At 38.3% G+C, this 24,813-nt stretch overlaps 1 pseudogene; it reads right to left on the bottom strand.

Annotated features, from left to right (window-relative positions):
* Positions 1–376: 376 nt before the first annotated feature.
* On the bottom strand, positions 377–1,225 carry LOC118837505 (annotated as a pseudogene).
* Between the last annotated feature and the right edge of the window lie 23,588 nt (positions 1,226–24,813).

The raw sequence follows: 24,813 nt of genomic DNA, 5'->3' as shown, positions 1-24,813 counted from the left end.
GAAACAGGGCAATAAGTTATAGTCAGTGCTTTTTAGTCTGGGAATGGGGGGAGACGGGTGGGATACAAACTAATGCTGACCAGATATTTTTACCAAAAGACTGAGTATGATACAGATGTTCCCCTTGGCCACATATGCTTGCTAACAGATGAGTTAATTATATAGCCAAATTTAAAATGAAGACTTTTCTACTTATCAGACTCTGTGGAAGGAATGATCATAATTAGGACTGAAAAGCAAAAGAAAAAACAGTTTGAAAAGGCAGGGTAAAAAGAAAAAGCCTTATTGTCTACTGGCCAAGGGATTTAACTGGAGATAAAACCTATATACAAGCACATGTAGTTCCAAACACCAAGGCCTGTTCATCCACTTCATGTCATGGCTGCTTGCTGGCCTGCTCTTTGTATGCATTCCCCATACGATTGGGCAAATAGGAGGAGCCTGAACCAAGGCTGTACAAGTGCCCACAATATGTGGCATTGTTGATGTGATCTTCAAAGAACATTTCTCTTATTTTGAAAAAGGCCATTTCCTTCCACAAGGAATTGGATCCTGCCTGGTGCTGTGGCCCTATCTGCTCCAACTCCAGTGACTCAGCCACTTCCTACAGGCCACCCTTGAGGTTTTTGCAGCTCTTCATGAGGTACTTGTCATCACAGATGACTGAAAAGAACAATCAGAGAATCTCAAATAAGTCCAGCTCTTCTACAAGCAACTTAGAGTCGGTCAGGGTTTTGTTTAAACAGCTGAAGTCATAAGCACTGTGAAACGAAAGCTGCTTGACTCCTTCACACAGAGTGACACCCAATGTCATGAAAAGTTCTGCAAGATAATGTGTCTCAATCCCTTCTTCCTCAGGCTTTTTAAACTGGATTCCCAGGGTTGTTGGGAAATCTGTGGAGTCCTGGGCATACGTGTCCTCCATTAAATTAAACTTGAACTGCCATGTTGAAGTTCCTGGAGGGTATTCAGCTTGCTCATTTATAAATGTTGATTCAAGGTGAATTATCTTTAGCAAGTCTACATTACATCTCAGTAGTTGGTGCTGATAGCATTACTTCTAAATTCTACAATGGGTCTTGGCAACCACTCCTGGAAACTCAGTGTCCGTGGCAACACAATTATACTTATGTATAATTTGACAAATTTTCTTCATCTTGTCATCCAGGTTTCAAGCCCACACTATATAAATTCTTTGGCTATGATCTACAGTCACTGCTGGCATAGTGGGAACACAAAGGGTTTAGATGCCAACAAGCATCAAAATATTACACTTGATTTTATAAAATATTTTATAAAATATGTTTTCTTATCCTTTATTTTTTTTTAACTCTGCTGGTACTGTGTTGTTAACGTATTGTTAATGCAATGGGAAGATCTTTCCCATCCATTAATAGGCCCGTGTGACCTGCTTGAGTTACAAGGAAGCCTGAGTCGCCTAAGTCTGTGGTGGGAGGAGCTTGCTGAATGGGTGGAGCAGAACAGAGCGGAAGTGAGACAGAGCAATCACAGCTGGGACAGAGAGACACAGAGCAGCCGCTAGTGTGAGTGGGAAAGGGAGTGACTTTGCCCTTGTTGTGGGAAGGCCCTAACAGAGGGAAGGCTTGGGGATGGTGATGCCCCCTGCATTGATAATGTGCATGGATTTCTTTGTTGCTGTGATGGATTTGGCTTTCTGGTGTTTGAATAAATGTTTTGGTTTTACCTTCCATGGGGAGAATCTGTTTTATTTTATGATTCGGAACTATACCAGCATATTCGTTGCAGCCACAGCCTCTGTGGGTATGGCATTGGCGCTACAGCTGCCAATGTGATTGTTGTGCTCCTCCGCATCATCCTCGCCATAGAGACGAGCCTCAGTAGCAGCCCCATAGATGCCTTTTGCTGGCCCAGGAAAGGAGGGTGAGGGAGCTGCACAGGGCCAGCTCTCTTCACAAACTATCTTTATCCATCCATTCCGCCATGGGAAGTCTTCACGTGCTTGGGGTAGACACCCCCTAACCTACCGACAATTTTGAACCCTGTCAGTTATCCTCAACTTGGTTTAGCTTGTCTGCCAAGATGGTTACTAAGGTGTGGATGCTATGCTATGGGTGAGAGTTGAGCATCAGGTGAACACCAAAGGTGGATGTTCAGCCATTTTCAGTCATGTCCAACTCTTCATGACCCCATTTGGCATTTTCTTGGCAAAGATACTGGAGTGGTTTGCCATTTCTTTCTCCAGCTCATTTTATAGAAGAGGAAACTGAGGCAAGCACAGTTAAGTGACTTGCCCAGGCTCACACTGAGGCCAGATTTTAACTCAGGAAGATAAGCCTTCCTGACTCAAAGCCTGGCACCCTATCCACTGAACTACCTAGATGCCAGTAAAGGTGGATAAGCAACCCTGAAAAAGGGCTCCGCAAATCATCATACCAGAAGTGCTAGTCTTCCTTGCACAAATCATACACCTCGTTGTAAGGTAAGTACACTAAAGTGTATATTAAGTGAACACCAAAGGATAAATCAACATGAGCTATTCGGTATTTCATGGTTATGAAAACTTTATCTGGTCAGGATTTTATGGAATTTGAAAGCAAGTTCCATTTTTTAAAGACCTGTAGGCATGTCAAATTCAGCATCTCTGAAACAGAACTCATTATCTTTCTTCCCGAACACACCCATCTCCTGAATTCCCTTATTACCACCAGCCTTCTAGTTGCCCAGGTTCACAACTTTGATGTCATCCTGTACTCCTCACTGTCACCCCATAGTTCAAACAATTGCCAGATTAAATTTTCATTGCTATCTATAACATCTCTCATATGTATCCTTTTGTCTCCCTCCACAGAGCTACCACCATAGTTGAGGTCCTCATTACCTCCAGTGTGAGCTATTACAGTTCCTCCCTCATTGGTCTCCCTCCCTTAACATTCTCTCCACTCTGATCAATATGGCTACAAAGTAATTTTCCTAAAGCTTGGTTTGGCCATGTCATCCCTCCATTCAACAAATGCCAGTGGTTTCTGAATGAACTCCAGGATCAAACACAAACTCCTCTGTCTGACAGTTAAAGGTCTTCACAACATGGGCCATTCTTACCTTTCCACACTCCTCATTAGTCCCCTCCACTCACTTTATGTCTCCATGGCTCTTCCCTCTTCCTGGAATGTTTTCTCTCTTTACCTTATAGTTGTATACACATGCAATAACAACAATAACAAGGATTATTCGACATTTAATAAATACTTGCTATAGTCAATGTATTGTTCTAGGTGCTGAGAATTAGATGAGAAATGACACAATCCCTGACCCTCCAAAAGGTTATTGTTTGTTGTTGTCCATCCCTTGTTCTTGAAAAGGATGATACATCATGAGGATGATGTATCGACTTGAGAGTGAATTGGATTTAAATGAGGCGAAGCTGCACAAAGTCGTCAGCCTCACTCTCTCCTCCAGAGTCATTGGAGTCCAGTGGTAAGACATAAGTCAAGATGACTGGTGATGGTTCCCCAAAAGAATATAAGTGAATAGGGGAGGATGTAACATTTACTCAAATACGTATAGTATGAAGCAGACTCTTGTAAAGGAAAGAGAAAATTTCAGGGAGGGAGGGAACATGTTCAGGTGGGAATATAGATCAGAAGATGGAAGGAGCCTCAGAAGCCACCTTGTTCAACTCTGTCAGTTTACAATAAGGAAGCTGAGACTCTGGAAGTTAAATGAGCTGCCCAAGTCCACGTAGGTAGTATCTTACTTCAGAGCCAATGATCTTTTCAATATCTCTTGTTGCATCCTATAGTTCAAGAAAGGCTTAATGGACGTTGCAGAACCACGTGGAAACTTAAGTATAAGAATTTTAACATATGAAGATGTGGCGTGAATGCACTCTGGGAATACAGCCTAATCAATGTGTAATAATATATTGATGTGCAAGAAAACAAGATAAGATTGTGAAATACCAAGAAGCTGGAATTAGATGGAACATAAAGTGAGTATATGAAATAGAAAACATAAAATAATATTAGAAATATAGGTTAGAGTCAGAATGTTGAGGAACTTGTATGCCAAACTGAGGTGTTTGTATGTGATCTTAGAGGAAATTATGGAGTTACTGAAAGATTTTTATCAGGAGAATAATATGGTTAGACATATATCTTCAAATGTTTGTAGTTCTGGAAAGGAAGGATTGGAGAAGGGAGATACTGGAGGTGGGGAGACTAATCAGGTATGAGAGGTAATGTGGGCCTGAATTAGGACAGGTAGTGTGAGCAGAGAGAAGGGGACAGAATTGAGAAATGCTATGGATAGAAAATAGGACTTGGGAGCTGACTGGTTATAGGTAATGAGTAAGTCATTGCTATCCTTACCTACTTTCCCTCCCTCTCCCCTCAACCCTGTTTGGATTCTAAATAGAGATGCTAGTTCAGATTCTGTAGAAGTGTAACAACAATGTTACTTGCAGCTACTGTGGAGGTATAAGGCCAACAACACCAGCACACAGGAGAGCTCCTAGCACAGATTCTTTTATCTCTCTTTTCTAAAGGAAAGCAACTTTAAGGGGTTAACAATCTTACTTTAATTGAACATACATATATTATTCACTTAGTTCAGGGGAAAAAGTCAGTACCCTGAACTTCAGTACAAATACAAACAGAAATTACAAACAGAGAAAATAACACAAACCAATAGACAGGCTTCTAACTGTATGACCATAGCAATACATGCATAGTTACCAGAGAGAGAAGCACCAACATCTGGGTTTTCAAAACTGAGCTGCTCCTTAATGGCTACCCAGAGTCTTGTCTGGCAAATCACATGATCACTCTTCCAATGAGTGAGCCCCAATGCAAAATGTTAACCTCAGAGTATATATACTGTTTCCAATCAAGATCTCTTGATTCAAAGACTCTTGATTCAAACAAAGGCAAGACTCAATCAAAGGCACTTGATTGCCTTAGTGCTGAGAACCATTCCAAAAACAAAAACAACAAAAAGTCACACTTTGCTTTCCATTTCAAGGGGAAGCACAAAATAAAATACCAATACATAAAACTCCTAATGAGACCTTCCTTATTAATATAGCTATGTATAAATATATGCATTCATGTGTTTATTCTATAGGAAGAAATAATAATTCATTTATACTCCTTGGAGTAGGGATAGCATATGAAGTTATAACATTCTAAGAAACCAAACCATATCTGTGTTCACATAATAAGAGATAGAGAACCAGAGAGACAAGACATCATGGAAAACACTGTAGTAATCGAAGTGTTTTTGGCCTTGCCACATGGGGGTGAAATGATGAGTTTCATTTTGTGTATAATGAATTTAAAATATCAAGAGGTCATTCAGATGTAGATGTCTAGGAAGCAGTTGTCAATGCAGGACAGGTGTTTAGGAAAGGAATTAGGAATTGTAATATAGATTTAGGAAACATTTTCTCAGAGATGATACTTGAATCACGAGGGTGAATGAGGTCAACAAGGAATCACATTGTCATAGATCATAGAATCATAGATTTAGAGACAGACTGAGTCTTAGAAGTTATCTATTCCACCTTTCTCATTTAACAGAAGAGGAAATTGAAACTCAGGCACCTTAAGTGACATCCCAGTATCATTCATCAAGGAACTGTGTGAATCAAGATTCAAACCTGTGTCCTCCAGACTCCAAGTTAAGCACTCTAGCCATTATGCCAAGCATAAAACAAGAAAAGATTTTGGCCCAGAATCATGGAGGTCTTCACATTTAGGGAGTAGAAAAAGGATGGCGATTTAATAAAGGAGTCTCAGAGAAAGCAGATAGGAAACCAAGAGAAGTGTCATGAAAACCAGAGGAGGAAAAAGCATCTATAAGGATGCTGTGGTTGTAAGTGTTAAATGCTGAAAAAAAAGCTCCAGGGAGATGAGTAAGGACAAACAAAAGGCCATTGAACTTACCAGGAAGTCATTGTCACCTGAGAGGCTAGGTGGAGTCTTAGCACATCTATAGGATGTACTAAGTCATATTGCAAAGAGTTATGAGCAGGTAGTGAGGAAGAAGATGGAAAGATTCTTTCTAAGTGTATGATGGAAGGAAAGAATGAGGATAATAGCTTGGAGGGAAAGATTTTAGAGATAAGGAAAGTTTGAATTTTTGTCAAGGGGGAAGGAGCCAATAGATAAAAAGAGGCTGAAGGTGAAAGAGAAAGTGGGGATTAGATGAAGGGTATAAGATTTCAATTCAACACGCATTTATTAAGGACCTAATATATTCAAGGCACTGTGGATATGAATACAACAATGAAATAATTTTTGTCCTCAAGAAGCTTACATTCAACTGGGGAATACATGACACAGATAAATGGATACAAAGTCTATGTGTAACAAGGGAATGCCACATGGCTCTGATGCTATCCTCATATGCAGAAGGTTGAGTAGCCTACTTCTAAGTGAGGATGTGTAATGCAAGTATGATAATGAAGCCTTGAATCACGCCTAGACGTTCTATAAATGGTTATACTCTATTAACTTCAGGATTTGTAGCCAGAAACAGGGGTGCTTTCAAAAGATGCTAACTGATCAGAGGCTTGGTCATTCTCCTCGGCTCTCTCTCTTAACTGGATTTTGTATCTTGGTTTTGACTCCATTTTGCAGATGTCCAGGCATCCAATGAGAGACAAAGCTATAAGGGTAGAATCCTCAGTCTCTCTTCCTCTGAAGCTGGCACATGGCCTCATGAAAATTGGCTTCTGTCTTTTGTTATTTGTTCTTTCACTTTTGATAAAGAAGATTAATCTAGAGGTTCCAACCTTGTGAGTTTTGAAAGGTTAAGAGAGAGAACCATCAAGAATCCAGGAGTCTGGGAATCTGTGTGTATTAATGTAGTGAGTCCCCACAGTAGGGGGTCACCAGGGTTGCCCAAGAAGAGAGTGAAATGGCCAAGGTCAGAAAGGAAGCAAATCAAAATTCTTATACTTCAAGCTTGAGTGGGATAAGGAGATCCAGTCCTTAAAAAACCACCCAAATCAAAAAGCTATTTATGTTAACTAGTAAAATGGAATTTTGGTGCCAGTTACTGGCACCCAAAAGTGAAGGGAACATAAATGGTGGAAGACTGAGCATTCCAAACCCTTCAGGAGTACTGCTAGAACCCTGAGGAGATACAGTAGCCTGGCTCTGGGACAGTGAGCCCAAAGAGATCCTCACTACACATATAAAGCAATAAAAAATAATTTGAAGAGGAAGAGGGCACTTACAACTAGAGAATGTGGAAAAGTCTCATGTAAGAAGCAGCACATGCTCTGTGCTTTGAAGGTAGCACTGGATTCTAAGAGGCAGATATAGAGACAGAATGCATTTCAGACATGAGAGACTACCTGATGAAATGTTTCATGCAGAGAACATCTGGAAAGCCAATTTGACTGGAGTATCCTGTGTATAAAGGAGAACAATAGAAAGTCAGTAAATAAACATTTGTTAAGCACCTACTATGTGCCAAGCACTGCCCAAATCCTGGGGATATTAAAAACACATAAAAGACAGTCCGTGCCCTTGAGGAGTTCACAATCAAATAGGAGAGACAACATGCAAATAATTATGGACAAACAAGTCATACACAAAATAGATGGGAAATAACCAATAGAACTATATAGTTAAGACTGGAAAACAATTGGGAGCCATATTGGGATAGGCTTTTAATGATAAGTCAGGGATTTTGTATTTTATCCTAAAGGCAATAGAAAATCACTGATGGTTTTTGAGCAGGTTGGGAGTGGGAATTGACATAGTAAGATAATTGTATATGAGAATTGAGGTAGAGAGAAGGTTGAAGACCTAGGTGACTTGGAGGATGTTGATGCCCACCTAGAGATAGGAAGATTGGCTTTGAGAGATAATACAACGAGCTCTGCTTCATACATGTTGATTTTGAGATGCCTATGGAATATCCAGATGGAGGTGTCTAGTAGGTAGTTATCAATGAAGGACTGCAGTTCAGGAAGATGTAGGTCCTCTAGATGAATGAATGAATAAAAAATTTGTAAAGAACTTACTATGTGCCAAACACTCTGCTAAGTGCTGAGGATACAAATGCAAAAATGGTGACCATCCATTATCTCAAATACATTATATTCTAATAGAGGGATACAGCATAGAGATTTTAGCTACAACTATGAGGAAAAGGCCCCTCGGTCTTTAGGATGCAGCAGCAAAGCACATGTAATACCTCTTATTTAAAATCATTTCCACTAATAAAGTTATCTCTATAATGCATAAATATGTATTTATACCCACATATGTCTATAAATAACATAAATAAATATACATACATGCATCTACTTCCCAGGTGAAAGTGGATAATATGAATGGGTAGTGGACCTGGTCAGCGTGGCTCTGTACTTTCTCCAGTCATGTTCAGCAATTTAGGAGTAAAAGTAGAGGAGAATTTTGAGATGACTCACGGTTGAGGGTTAGCAGAGAGTGCATTAGCGATAAGGGGGCCAAAGAGTCATGGATGGAGGGCAGTGCTTAGCTCAAGTGATAAAGGATTAGGTCAAGACTGTGAATGGGAATAGATTGGGAGAACAAGGAAGAATGGAAGGAAAAGAGGTTGCAGAAGGGATCAAGAATAATTTTAGGAGTGAAGCAGAGGGAGAAAGAAAAGGACGAGAGATTATGATCAGAGAAGGGAATTTCAAAGTTCAAGGTGGATCGTGAGGTGTAACCATCCCTGTGGGTGGCTGAGGCAGAGTGGAAATATAGGTCATGGGATTTGAGGAGGTTGAGGAATTGGGAGTCCAGGGTGTTGGAAGGGACATCAGTATCTGGAAGTCACCATCAGTGGAGTGGAGAAGAAAACAGGGAGATTGTTGTTCTCTCTTTAGAAAGTTTAATTTTTTTACAATAAAAGAACTAGCCTGGGACTATAGGTCTAGCTAATACTCTACCAAATGTCTTTTAATATACTATACAAAGAACATGTAAATAATTTCATTTTAATTACGTTACTCTGTATTATCCTATAATCAGAAACTGGAAAAGTGAGTGTCTGAGTCAGAGGCTTTATATTCCGGGGTAATGCAAAGAACACTTTCAGACTCACCCAGCCAGCTGCTAACTTCCTCTATGAAGACAATAAGGTAAATATTTTTGGAGTCTATAACCTGTGTTGTTTAGAATTTTGCTGTTTCCCCCTCCCTCATAGAAAAAACCAAACCACCAAAGCTCCCTGGGTATAGTTAGCTATCTGGAGAGTGGTTAAAGGATCCTCATGACTTCTTGTCTGTGTATGATGCTCTCAGTTCTCTTGTTGGCAAATTGAAGCTGTGGGGCCCAGTTTTCAGCCCCCTCTTACTGAGTAACTTCTCTATGAGTAGTCACATCTGGAGTCAGCAAGTGAGCCGCATGTGTAAGAGATGGAAAGAAATTTGGGATGAAGGTCATTAGAGTCCAACTGACTATTCAAATAATAACTATAACTTTGATTCTTGGATTATATAAACAGTATTTGGTAGAATGCATGACATTAGCTTCTGCAACTATCGGTTTCTATGTGAGTGTATCATTCTTTAAGGCAGCTTTATTTTGTGACTATATTTGAATTTCATCATAATGAAATTAGCACAAAATTTTATGTTGTGACTAGATTAGAATTTCATCTTAATCATATGGTTAAAAACACAGCTGACTAAGTATTTGTCTGGTCTTAAACCAATTTTGAGAAAGAATGGGGAAAAAACCCCACTAAAACAGTTACTTATGATGGAAATGGTTATTTTGTTGCTGATATACATCACCTTCAGTTTTAAGATTTTTTAAAATGAGCCATTTCAAAGTGTCCTTAGTGATCTTTTGATCTTTAGCTCATTAAATCAGTCGACAGTTTTTATTACTTAAGAGAAATGAGAATAGCAAGTGAGCTAATATATACTAACATTTGTACTAATATTTTTCAGTTATTTCTAAAGGCTCATATTCTATTAAAATGGTGCCAATGAATGGAGGGGAAAAGTTTTAATTTAATATTCTTTTTCATTTACATTTTGCCTAATTTTTTATGTTTTAACTTTTGGACACCTTGGTTTTAAAGAAAGTTTCTTCGCTTTTTAGATAGGCATGATCAAAAGATTTTTAAACAATCTAATTTGTAATTGACATCTTTTGTTTTTACATCACCTTCATTTCTGAATATTCCTTCCTCCTTCCCAGAGAGTCATGTCTTGTGACAAAGAATAAACTGAGAGGACAAAAAAAGCAGTTCATCCCAACTATACAATATACCAACTGAGTCTGACAGTATATATGATGTTCTAAACCTACTGTCTTCCTACTTCTGCAAAGAAGGAAGGGAGGTAAATTTTCCCATCTCTTTTCTGGAGTCAAGCCTATTCATAATATCTTCATAGCACTCAATCATGGTGTCTTCTATCCATTTCCATTCTGTGCACATATTGTTCTCTGAGTTATGCTTATGTCACTATGTATCAGTTCACAGAATTCTTTCTATGCTATGAATCTTAATACACATAATTTCTTACAGTGTAGCAATATTCCAGTATCTTAATGCACCATAATTTGTTTAGCCATTCCCTAATCAATGGGCATCTGCTTTGTTGCCAGGTTTTTGTTTTTTCTATTTTTTTGCCGTGAATATTTTAATGTAGAAGAAATTTTTCTTTTTCTTTCTCTCTTTCTCTTTCTTCCTTGCCTCCTTCTTCTTTCCCTCCTTTCTTTCTATTTTTCCTTCTATTCTCATTTGTATCTTTCTTTGTTTCCCTGTATATTACTTCCTTCCTTCCTTCCCTCCTTCCTTCCTTCCTTCCCTCCTTCCTTTCTTCCTTCCTTCCTTCCTTCCTTCCTTCCTTCCTTCCTTCCTTCCTTCCTTCCTTCCTTCCTTCCTCCTCAACATAAATACCTAATGGTGGGATAACTGGGTCAAAAAGTATGAAGGTTTTAATCACTTTAAAAAAGCATAATTTCCAATACCTTTCTAGAATGTTTTTGCCAATTTGCAGCTCTCTCAATGCTTACTTTCTGCAGTCTATCAAAACTATTTTCATCTTTTGTGATCTTTGCTAATTTGCTGTGTGTGAGGTAAATGCTTGTCATTTTAAAAATATTAATTTTTCTTACTATTTGTGATTTAGAACAACCTTTCATATGGTTATTAATAGTTTGCAGTTCTTTCGAGAACTTTTTGCTCATATTCTTTGTCAGGAGATTGCTATTTCTTTGTTTTCAAAGAGTATTGCATGAGCAAAATATATGTAGAAAGAGATAGAAATTGTCTCCATCTATAGCAAATAATTTTACAGCTGTTGACAAAATAGCTGAACTGTTGTTTATAGACCTCAGCAAATATGAGATGATCAAATCCAATTCCTTTCATGTATATTTAATAACTCCTCATCTTCAACTGGAAATGTAGGACTAGAGAAGTGCGAATATTTAAAAAACTTGATGAGGAGATGAAAGTACTTTCTAAACCTTAAAAAATATGAAATTTTGCTATTGTTATTACTCAAATAAAGTATTTGTATAAGCAGCATGATACTACCATATTATAAAATGAAATAGAAAACTGAGGTATAAAAGCAATATTTCACTTTTTCCCCCTTAGGATAGTCATATTCTGAGATGACTACAGCATCCTTGTCTCCACTGGCTATAATAATATTTTCCCTTCCTATTGTTCAGTTGTGTCCAGCTCTTCATGACCCTATCTGGGGTTTTTTCTTGGCAAAGATACTGGAATGGTTTGCCATTTCCTTCTCCAGCTCCTTTTATAGGTGAGGGACTGAGGCAAGTAGAGTTAAGTGACTTGCCCAGGGTCCTACAGCTGTTAAGTATCAGAGGCCAGATTTGAACTCAGGAAGACGAGTCTTTTACATCAGGCCTAGCACTCTACCCACTGTACAGCTAAATGCCCATTCTTTTTCTATTCCCTATCCCTATCCCTATTCAAACTCTTCAAGAATTCATTAAAGAACCATTCTTCTTCTTTAGTTATTGCAGTAAAGAGGTGGACAAATCAGAATCTTTAATCTATAACATTTCTCTTTACTCCTAATGTTACTTATTGGGAAGGAGCATGAAGTATTTGTAAATGAACAACTCATCCTTAGAAATAGTTACTCCTTTAAACACTCCAAGGTGTTTAACAACCTTCACAAAGTTTTACTCTAAAGGCTCATTGTGTGTGTCTAGTTCTCAAAGGCTATTCCATTGAAGCTCAAGCTTTGGTACAGACTATTAAGCTGGAAAGCCAGGCATGGTCCTGGTTAGTGGAACCAAATAGAATGTGGGAGCTACTAAACTGTACATAAGGATCCCTGTCTCTACATATTGACTATAAAATTAATTAAATTGGGTCTCAAATTAGGTCTAAAATAAAATATTATCTATGTTTTGTCTTATTTATTTTGTTAAATACTTCCCAATGACATTTTTAACCTGGTTCAGGCCACACTTGAGAGTATTGTGGGCTGCATGTTGCCCACAGTTCACTCACAGGACTTCTGGTCATAGCGATGGACTGAGGACAAAATGATAATCAACTTCATGTCTATTGAGCAGTGTGGCTAAGTTTGGAAAGCCTCATCACCTAAAGATTGACCAACTTGTGATGATTTCTTTTTCATACCACATTGTCTAATAAGGTCTCCGGAGAGAGGGCATCTAGTCCTCTACCCTCCCCCCACCCCCATCACTTTGCTGATGAGGAAACTGACAACCAAATAGACTTAGCACTTCCCGTAACTACGTAGGTAATAAGTGGCAGAACTAAGTGTCCTCTAACTCTGCATCCTCTGCTTCATGCTGCCTCCTTGTGTTGGTTGAGGCAGTATTCATACCAATGAAATAATGGATTTCAATATATACTGTCTGGTTAGCAGAAAAATATTCCATCTTAATTCATTTTACTTTTGATGAACCTACTCTGGGGAAACAAGAAAAATGATTAAAAGTTATGTGTCTTTCTAATATTTTTTCTTAAGGCTACATAAAAGTGATTATATGGGAATTATGTAGAAATAACAGCTAAGTGGTACAGTGGATAGAATACTACATATGAGTTTAAATACAGTCTAAGATATTTACTAACTTTGTAGCCCTGGATGAATCATTTAACTTCTGTTTGCCTCAGTTTCCTCAACTGTAAAAAAGAAAATAATTATAATAGCACTTACCTCCCACAGTTTTGAGGATCAAATGAGATATTTGTAAAATGCTTTGCAAATCTTAAGGTTCTATATAAATGCTAGTGATCATTATTAGTAAGCATGGTGGTAGTAACATATGGGTATATACTATTATTAATTATATATAATTATTGTTATTGAATGACACTCTTGTAATATTGGATTCTTAATCTTATGTTATGACTATATATAACAGTGTGATTATACCATTACCTTCCCTGTCCTCTTCACTTGTACCTAAACTATACCTTTTTTTTTGGTTTGTTTGTTTGAAAGTTGTAATCAGTCATGGTTCTGGATCTAATGCAACTCATCTCATCATGATGAGGAAGATTTCCTGGAATGCCTCAAGGATGAATGACAGCCTGAGTAATTAGAACCATAAGGTCAAAGGATTTGTGATTGTTTCACTGTAAGGAGAGAGGGTCAAACTATGATTTAAGACTGGTTTTCAAGAATGACGTATAGGGCCTAGCATCATGAATAATTATTAGTTTTTATCTATGTCCTCTATGGATAAAACAATGGAAAATGGTCTTGAATGTTAACTTAAAGAATTTAGATTTGATATAAGAAACTGCTAATAGTGAGGGCTCTCCTATGTTGAAGGCTTTTACTGAAGTTGATATATGCCTTGTTCTGGAGACCTAAAACAAAGTGCAATGTGTGTGTGTGTGTGTGTGTGTGTGTGTGTGTGTGTGTGTGTGTAGGAATGGCCTAAATTCTTATTTGTCTCAAGTGCTTAAGAATTATTTCTTCTTAGAGGAAAAGAAATGTGTGACCAAAAAAATGTGAATCCTATCATTTCAGGCCAAGAGGTAATGTCTCTTTATGCTTTCTCTTTTCATAATTTAGACCAACTCTGGAATATCACTCCCAATTCTACCTCTACCATATCTCTCACATTTATCACTTTTCTATTATCTATTGCAGCCACCCTTGAATTTCAATCTTCTTGTATATTTGCCTCCTAAAAGGTCTTCCCACTCTACAATGTTCCCACCCCCATTCCCATAGGAGTTATTAGATTTAATTTAGAATTAAAATGGTTCTTAAAGTCCAAACCCCTCATGTTATAAAGATTAAGCAAGAGAAGGGTAAGTTACTGGACCCACCATCACATAGGTTGGTAAGAAACAGTCTTTTGACTACTGACAGATCCAGTAATCTTTTCAGTGTGGAAGGCATGATTCATCCTATATAACATGGGCAGGCTAATCTTTTTCTACATAGATGTGGTTATATATTCCTTTGCTCAAAAATATTTACTAGCACCAGCCAAGTAAATCGAAACTCCTCTGCTTGGCCTTTAAGGTCACTCATCATTTAGCATCATTCTACTTTTCCAGGCTTAAGTCAAACTATTTCCCTTGAAAGGATCTATCATCCAATACATTAATCAAATGGATTAATCTTCATCTCTCAAACATCCCTTGTGCTTTTCCATTACTGTGTCTTTGCTTAAACTATTTCCTTTTTCTTGTATATCTTTACTTGTACTCCGTGCCTACTGAATTCCAATGTTTCTTAAAGTTCACCTTAAATTCTTCCTCTTCTAGAAAGGTCTAATATAACCTTTTCCTCCTCACATCTCATAAAACATTTTGTGAAGTCTTCACTTATGCATTAGAATTATCTGTTTATGTTTTGTAATCTATTACTGCTCTATAGTAACTTTCATTAGGTCAGAGAATGTGGCTAAACTGTTTTCCCATTAGCACCCAATATAGTGTTGTGATTATAGTAGGTGTTAAATAAATGTTAAATTAAATTCTCTGTGCCATATTTTAAGAAGGATACTTGTGAATATTTTTATACCACAACCAATAAGACTTATCCAATCTTGGGTTTTATTCTGAGGGAACGAGCCTCTAAGGATAAGAAGTTTCCACTGTATTCTGCATCGACCAGAGCACATCCAGAGAGTAATGTTTTCATATCTCGAAACCACAGTTTAGGAAGGGCATAGATAAGCTGGTGAATGTCCAGAGTTGGGCACTGGGAAGGGTCTTACCATTCATTCCATAAAAGGATTAGATGAAAAAACTAGGATTAGGATTAGTTGAGAAAACACATTTAGCATGGAAAAGAAAAGACTTAAGAGAGATACAATAACTGTCTTCAAGGATGTGAAATATTCTCTAGTGAAAGAGAGATTAGACTTACTCTGTTTGACTTCCCCCAAAAGCGCAGATCTAGAAGCAATGGAAGTTACAAAGTACAATTTAGGCTTGATATAAGAAAAATTTTCCTAACAATGAGTCTTATTTTGTAGTGTGGGTTTGGTATTGACCCCCATCCTTCAAATGTCTGTGATGGGGATGGATTATCTACCCCACTGTACCCACACTGGTAGGTTGGAGTGGTTTCCTAAAGTGGTGGCTGTATGGCTACATCTCACTCTGGGGATCCTAAGGATAACTCTAGGGTGGATAAGAGATACTATACATTTATTACTCATAGCTATAGCATTTCCCATTAAAAAAATCAGCCAAGATGTCACCATTGAAGGCAAAAGTAACCACAAAAGTAATAATAATAACAATATAACAATACCCCTATAAACTTGGGTCATACTCTGATACCAATGCCCACAGTGTTCATGGGGGGAGAGTCAAGCCAAGACAGCAAGCATTTATTAAGTGCTTACTATGTGCCAGGTACTGTGCTATACACTGGGGACGCAAAGAAAGGTAAAAGATGGTTCCTGTTTTGAAGTAGCTTACAGGCCAATAGGGGAGATAATATGCTAACAACTGTATGCAAACAAAACACATACAAGATAAATAGGACATAATCAATTGAGGGAAGTAACTAGTATTAAGGGAGATTGAAAAAGGCTTCTAAGAATACAGAGGGTAGAATTTTAGCTGAGATTTGAAGGCAACCAGCAAAGTTAAGAAGTGAAGATGAGGAAGGAGAAGGTTGCAGGCATGGAAGACAGAAAGTGAAGATGCCCAAGAATAAGGACATAGAGTATCTTGTGAGAGGAACACCAAGGAAGCCAGTGTCACTGCATCACAAAGTACTCAGAGATGGTTGTGGAGGTGGGGAGGGCAATTGTTGTTGTTGGTAGTGTAAGGGGTTAAAAGCCTTGAAAGATAGTAAGGGGCCAGGGCCCAGAAGGCTTTAATAGCCAAACAGATCCAGTAAAGTGGACACAGACTCGAAAAAACCTAATGGGTCTATGTGCCCAATGCAACTCACAAGGTAGGACTATAGGCCCTGATATCTCATCAAGAAACAGTTTAACATGTCTAATCTTTTGGGCAAAGCCATTTATCTTGTCAGCTACTACTCTCAAACCGTTGATGCAGTGTTAAGTTCTTTTTTTTTTCTTCCTTACTCTCTCCCTTCCTTTCTTCTTTCTTTCCTTTCTTCTCTTTCTTACTTTCTTTTTTTCCTTCTTCCTTTCTTTCTTTTTTCTTTCTTTCTTTCCTTTTTTCTTTCTCTCCCTTCCTTCCTCCTTCCCTCCTTCCCTTCCTTCCTTCCTTCCTTCCTTCCTTCCTTCCTTCCTTCCTTCCTTCCTTCCTTCCTTCCTTCCTTCCTCTCTTTCTTTCTTTCCATCCAGAGCTCTGGGATCTATGGAGCCATTCAATTCTACTCCCTAGGCTAAGTTCTTGTTTGTAAGTTCATCAGGTCTTTCAGCACATAGGTTTCCCAAATCCAGGAAACTGAAGCACAATTCACATCATTTTCCTGGACTCTAAGTGGTTTCATCCACTCAAACCGTAGGTGACAGGACATAGCAAGGTAGACAAACTTCCAAGTGGGTTCCATATTTCAGGATGTAGGTGGCAGAAGAGAAGAAAGCAGCCTAGTCTTTACTTTCCCTAGTTAGCTTCTTATGCAGCAAAGGATTATTATTATTTTTAAAAAAATATTAACTAGCTTCTAATAGCAAAAGTATTCCTTCAATCAACCTTTTCAAACAGCAGAATTTTCCTCTAGCCAGATCAGCTCCAAGTAGCAGCTGCCAACCCTATCTTCCTCTGATTATCTAGTCTTGGCCAAGGTTTGGGTTGAAGAACAACTGCTTTTCTTTTCTGTTTTCTGCTCATTCTTCCTTCACTATTGGCTCCTGAATATGACTTCTGACTTACTTCTGGCTCACATCAGGCTTTCCTGGTAGGAAAGAAAACACAATTCACACATCTGTCAGACACAACATAAATAGATGATATGCAATTGTCTCATAATCATCAGAAAAGTATAGATATTAGGGTTTCCTAGCTTTCGATCTCAAAATGTTTACAATGAGGCAGTGATAGGGATTGGATGTGTGATTTTATGGGTACAGAATATTCTGGATGTAGGACCCCCATCTCTACCAATCCGGCCAGGGACTTCTTGGCAAATTAGTCTTACAGAGTCACCTGGAGTACTGAGAATTTAGGGGACTTGCTCGGGGTCACGTAGACAGTATCTATCAGAAGGAGTTGAACCTAGGTCTTCCTGTTCTTTGCACATGTCATTCAATCTCCTGACTGTATTTCTGCTGACATCCCCATGCTTAGAATGCTCTCCCTCTGCATCTCAGTCTCCTGGCTTTCCCAGCTTCCCTTCAATCTCATCTAAAGTCCCACCTTCTATTAAAAAGAAAAAAAACCCCTTTTTGGTACTCCCCGATGTTAGTGCTTTCCCTCTGTGATTATTTCCAATTTATCCTGTATATATTGTGTTTTTATGTAATTGTTTACATGTTGTCTCCCTCATTAGACTATGAACTTCTTGAGCACAGGTACCATGTTTTTGCCTCCCCCCTTTTTTTATAATAGCACTTAGCACATAGTAGGCACTTAATAAATGTTTGATAACTTGACTTGATTTGACTCCTTGGCTTAAAAGTAATTTTTCTAGACCCTCCACATGCTGCCTCTATAATAGGTTTATGTAAATTCAGACATAGGAGGTGGAGGGAGAGCCAATTCAACTGTCTTTGCCTTCAATATTTTGTGTGTGTCTGTGTGTGTGTTATATGTGTGTGTGCATGCGTGTGTAGCTATTTTTCCCTCAGGTACTCTTAAGCATTTTTTTCCTGAGGAGATGCTTTTTCTCAGGTACTCAGAATTGTCTATACCTCGGCCCAAAGAGTGAGAGGCTTCTTTTTCTCAGCGTTTCTCACTGAAAAATGCCCTTTATCTGTTCCTTTCAACAAATAGAATTGTCCAAGTAAGGAAGAGGTACCACCTTACAATGAATGAATGACAAGAAACATGCTTATTATTTTCTAGGTACTGTTCTAGGCACAAGGGAAACAAATACAAAAATCAGATAACTCGTCCTCAAGGACCTTATATTCTAATGGGCAGGAGGGCACATTTAGAAGAAGCTACCCAAAAGTGAAATGGATTGCCTCGGGAAGTGGTAGGTGTCTCTGTGGAGGTCTTCAAGGAAAGGATTGGTAAACTTTTATTGCATGTGATATGGTGTGGATTTGTTTCCAAGTATGGGAAGGAGTAGATGCCCACTGAGATCCCTTCCAACTCCAAAAGACTGTGGTTCTCTGGGTAGTCAGGATGCTAAGGTGAGTCTAAGGTGTGTCATATGAGAATAGATTTAGACTTGGGAATGTTAAGCCTGGAGAAGAGATTTAATAGGGGCGTGATCACCATCTTAGAATACTGGACAGATTGTTGAGCAAATGGGGATTAGATGGGTAGAATTCTAGACCTGGAGTCAGGAAGTCCTGAGTTCAGATCCTGCCTCAGAAACCTACTAGCATTGTGACCCTGGACAAAATAAAACTCTTTGTGTCTCAGTTTCTTCTAAAATGAGGATAACAATAGCACCCACTTACAAGGCCAAAATGAGATAATATTTGTAAGGTGCTTTGTAAACATTTAAGTACTATGTAATTGCTGGTTATTATTAACATGATGCAAAGATAGGATGAATAAGTAGAAGTTAAACCAGGGCAAATTTTGGTTTGGCACAAGGAATAACTTCCCAACAATTTGAGCCATCCATAAACAGAGTGGGCTTCCTGGAGAGGTAGTTTTATAACCATATCACTGGAGATGTTTAGGTAAAGGTTGGATGGACCACTTCTTATGTATGTCATATAAGAGACTTGCACTATAGGTAGGGACTGATTAATTTCTGATGTCCTTCAAACCCCAAGATTATTTGACTAAAAAAAGTGACATTGTACCAGAATGAGGTCCATGGGAGATGATATTCAAAAGCACTGCCTGTATCATTTAAAATTTATTTATTTATTTTATTTTTAATTTATGGAAAAAAAAGCATTTTAATAATATAGTATAATAAAAATTATTTCACATGAAATTGCAAATTTATTATGTACAACTTGCTATTCCTGTTAAATATATAATAAAATTATCGTGTAAATTTTTTTTCCATCCCACCCTAGAGATGGCTACTATTAGTCACACATATGTAGGTATATACACAAGTACATACTTATATGTATATATAGATGTAAAATCATTCTCTACATACTTCAATTTACCAATTGTTTCTCTGGATACAGACAGATAGCATCTTCCTTCATATGTCCTTTCTCAAATATATAAAGAACTTTGTAAAATCTGTATCATTCTTTGTGTTCTCTAGTCGGCCCTAAAGTAGAAAGCATGGATGCATTTGGATTCTCATTTGTAGGTCTAATACCTATTCCTATTGAGCCTTTAAAAATATTTAGATATGAGCTTAAGAATCACAGGATGTCTCTACCATTTTAGGTTGAATTTAATTTCAATACTATTTGGTAGAGGTATAAATTTTAGAAAATAAACAGGACAGCCTTGAAACTCTAGTGGGCCTAAGACAGCCCAAACTAGAATTACAGGGATTACTGATCCAGAGCCCAAACTATGGATGGAATGGGGTGGGCCTGTAAAGAAACTCTTCAGAGGTGCCCTGAGGGATTTCATCATAGCAATGAGGCCTTTCTATCGTTCAGAAATTGCAAGCACTATTAGGAATAATTACATGATCTTATGCTGATCAGAACATTTTAGAGTATGTCATTTAATTAGTGCATATATCTGATTTTGTACCTCAGATTCTAAAAATGGTTCGGCAGAGGACAGATGAGAGAAACTATAAAAAGTCTTGAGTAACTAAGGGCTGGTTTGTAAACAGGAAGTTGAACTATCTACGTGAATATTTCCAAAAAGGTAGTACAAACTTTAGTACTTTTGCCATATGGGCTTGTATTTAGAGTAACCAACAAGCAAGCCCAGCATGGAAGAGTGAAATTGCAGTGACAATGGGGTGAAACAGGGGAGTAATTTTTAAAAGAAACATCAAGATTAAGGAATGATGGAAGTGGTGCAGTGGATAGAGGGCTGGGCCCAGAGTCGGGAAGAGCTGAGTTCAGATTTGACCTCAGATACTTACTAGCCATGTTAAGTGACTTGCAAGATACTTCCTAGATGTTGTGACCCTGGAAAGTTACTGAACATCTGTCTGCCTCATTTTCCTTAAGTACAGGGTGTTCCTAAAGTCTGAACACATGGGCAAAAATGCATATTTTCAAGAAATGAAATGAATGAAATTTTCAACAACATTTCATTTAATTGGAATACTAACAAATAACATCTTCAATATGATTTCCATCATTTGTGATGCAAAGGTTGCTGTGCTTTGCAAGATTTACGTGAACTTGATGCAATTAACTCCACATTTCCTATGGGTCCATTCTTTAGGAACACCCTGTATAAAATGAGTATGATAATAACGCTTGCTTCCTAAGATTGTTGTGAGGATAGAATGAGATCTTAGTAGAGTGCTTGACACAGTGCCTAGTACTTAGCAAGCACTTAACAAATGCTCACTTCCGGGGTACCTAGGTGGCACAGTGAGTAGAGCACTGGCCCTGGAGTCAGGGGACCTGAGTTCAAATTCGGCCTTAGACACTTGACACACTTTACTAGCTGTGTGAACTAGGGCAAGTCACTTAACTCCAATTGCCCTGCCTTCCCCCTCAAAAACAAAAATAACCCAAATGCTTTATTTCCTTCTTTCCTGGGAAAAGAGATAGTAATTCTAGTTCAGGATGTCTTAGACCCACTAGAGTTCCAAGGCTATCCTGTTTAATTTCTAAATGTGTACCTCTCAAAGGTAATATGAACCAAATAATATTGAAATTAAATAGATGCTATGGAACGCCCATCAGAATCCAAATTCTGGAGTGGGAAAAGACATAGACTACAACCCAGATGTTGAGCTCATGACCATTTCAATGGATCTGAGATCTCCCTGATGCAGCTGTTCTTTTCATGTTTAGATTGTGACCATCTGTGCCTTCTCGTGCAACATGGTCTCCCAACCATACTCCACCAAAGATACATCCAACATGCTGAAATGTCTCTTTCAGGTCTTTTCACATTTTGTAGATAGCTGTGGGCTGTCCATTCTCCTCACACGACTGGCCCACCTGTTTTTCCAATCTTAATCTGGTCATCATGAGGTACTGAGAGATGCTATCCCTCTCCTGTTCAATCTTAAGAGTCAACTTCATCTTGGAGTTTGAGCCTTCCATCTGTTGAACTGAAGTATTGAAAGATGTGCCAGGTTGTCTGGGGCTCTTAGAGACTGGACGACCTTTTATCTCCCAGCTCTACCTCCACCCAGGTGACTGAATTGCCTTTCTAGTCTAAGGGCTGTGGCCAGAGAGAATTTATCTAATTACTTAATCATAGACTTAGATTTCGAGGAGGTCTCAGAGACTATCTAATCAACTTTTCAGATGAGGAAACTGAGGCCCAAGGAGATTAAGAGATTTGCTCCAAGTCACGCAAGTAGTAAGTGTCAGAAACAGGATTTAAAACCTGAACCACTGACTCTTGAGCTATTACTGTCTTTTGTCTCCCCACTTAGAACAACTTTGAACCTTCACCTGCTGGAGAGGAAACTTCCTCTCTGAATTTTCTGTATTTCACTAAGCCTTTTGGCCCCGGCATAATGAAATCAGTTCCTTATAGCAACAGAGAGCCGTTCTTAGATGTCATATCCCATGCTGTACTCTATTTTTTAAACATGAAATAATGAGAACAAATAATATATAGTAAAAAATCCACCATTAGGTTTCATGTCTGCTGTTTCTTCTACACTCAAGGCTCCTCCAATCACTTATATTGTCAAATCCATGAGTTCTAGAGAAGGCACAGTTCAGAACCTACGTGTGTGTGTGTGTCTATGTGTGTATATATATATATATATATATATATATATATATATATATATATATGTAAATTGGTTTCCTTTGTAATCCTAAATATTTTTATTTTATAACTGTATTTTGAGAAAGGGTCCATAGGTTTCACCCAGACATGAAAAGAGGTCCATGTAAAAAGAAAAAATTGAGAATTCCTCCTTGGTGAATGACTCAGGAACACTGATTTTAGATGACTCAAGAAAAGTCAAGTTTGTTTCAAGTTTGTGTTTAGTATCTTGTCACTGCAAGGGTCCTTTGCTTCTTAACACATCTATCTCATTGATAATAGAATGGTGGGCTATGGATGAAGGTCAGTCAGATGCAGAGAAAAATTCTCAATATCTTGATTGCTCCAATAATTTCTTTCTCTGTCTTTGCATTTGTATGAGTCACTTACTCTTTGGCTGCTGTGGGTTGTCACTTCTACTTGTATCCTCTGCTCTTGGTCCCCACCAGGAAATCCAAGATACTCTGCAGAAGGGCAATGGCTAAAGACTGAGAGGGGCATTATATCAAGAAATGATAACCATGACACTATTTCTTATGTGTAAGCTGTCATTGGAAACTTGCTGCAGACTGCTTGTTGACTGCATAGATCTCTCCATTACTCCTGAGGTCACCCACAAGCTGGAATCATCAGAAAATGTGCTATCAACCATACAACATTGCTGCATTAAAAAGATGGTACTTCACAGTTAGTTAGTCAATAATCACTTATTAGGTACCTAATCTGTGCTAAATAAGTGCTGTGAATACATAGAAAGATAAAAACATGGTCTTTACTCTTATGGAAGTCACATTATAATGGAGGAGAAGACATAATAAAATTTTACGTTATACATTGTGTATATGTATATATACACATATATATAGAGAGATATGATGTATTTATACATGTATATATACACATATCTGTGTATATACATATATCTGCATCACAATATGCATATGTAGCTATATATAATGTGCGTATATATAATCTGCATGTATTTGTCTATATATGTATGCCTATACTTTTATAGACATACATACTTCTATACACTATAAATGGAAGTTAATTTCAGAGGAAAGGTACTGAGAAAAGAGGACAGAGAAGAAGCTGGGATGTGAATTGAGTCATGAAGGAAGGTAAGGAAGCCAGGAAGAGGAAGTGAGGAGGACAACATTCCAACTATAGAGGACAGCCAGTGAATAGGCCCTGAATCAGGAGATGGAGAGTCATGTGCAAGGAACAGCAAGGAGGGCATCGTCTCTGGATCTTAGAATACATAGAAGGAAATACAATGTAAGAAGACTGGAAAAGTAAGAAGGGGCCAGATTGTAATGGGCTTTAAATGACAAACAGAAGATTTTATATTTGATCCTGGAACTAATAGGAAGTCATTCTAATGTATTGAGTTGGTAGTGGTCATGACATGGCCAGAGCTGTACTTTAGGAAAAAATCACTTTGGCAGCTGAATGAAGGATAGCTTGGAGTGGGGAGAGACTAGATGCAAGGAGACCAACTAGAAGTCTATTGCAATTGTCTAGCATAAGATGATCAGGGCCTGTACCAATATGGTAGCTATGTGAATGGAGAGAAGGGGGACATAAACAACACATGCTTGCACTTGAAGAAACTTGGGATCATTCAAAGCAGCTTCCCAAATGTGATCACGTCCTCACACTTTCTCCTATTCTGTGCCCAGCTCACTGTTCATCTGTAATGCTTGTACTAGGTATGTACTGGCTATCCAATGGCATGTCAACCTCTGGACAGTAACACATCCGTTTCCTCCTCTGTAAAGTGGGGATAATAATAGTGTCGAGTTCCCAGGGTTGTTGAAATGTTAAAAGGAGATCATATTAACAATGTGTTTTGCAAACCTTAGAACTTTATATAAATGCTAGCAAAGATGATGATGATGATGATGATGATGATGAGTTATAGGTACTTTGCCTACCATTGGAGGTCGAAATCCCTCTGAACTCTCTTATGCATATCTTTTTGTTAATCCTACTTAGAGGATCTACCAACTCAGCTAAAGATTTTCCTCTAGGTCTTTTGAGGGATGCTCATGTAGCCCTCAGGCTGTAAATCTGTCATCCCTTACTTTTCTTTTTTTTAAACACTGGGTCTCCCTATCTCTCCTAGGTTGGAAAAGAAGGGGCTACTCATGAGCCCAATCCTACTCCTGACTGAGATAGGAGCTTTGATATGCTCTGTTTCTGACCTGAGCTGGCTCACTCTTCCTTTGACATAATGGTTCCCCAATCCTGGGGGCTCATCATATTAATGTTGACCTTTTTGTGGGCACCTGATCAACACAGACCACTTCAGCTTAGAATTCTGGAACTCAAGAGATCTGCCTGCCTCTGCTTCCTCACTAGCAGTTATTATAGCTGGGTGTCAACATTCTCAGTTTATCCCTCATTCTTGTTGTAGCATTGTTTCATTACTTTCTTATTTATTAGGACTAA

The sequence above is a fragment of the Trichosurus vulpecula genome, chromosome 1 (assembly GCF_011100635.1).
Source record: "Trichosurus vulpecula isolate mTriVul1 chromosome 1, mTriVul1.pri, whole genome shotgun sequence".
Classification (NCBI taxonomy): Eukaryota; Metazoa; Chordata; class Mammalia; order Diprotodontia; family Phalangeridae; genus Trichosurus; species Trichosurus vulpecula.
The sequence above is the reverse complement of the archived record's forward strand: the minus strand, read 5'-3'. Positions and strand labels throughout refer to the sequence as shown.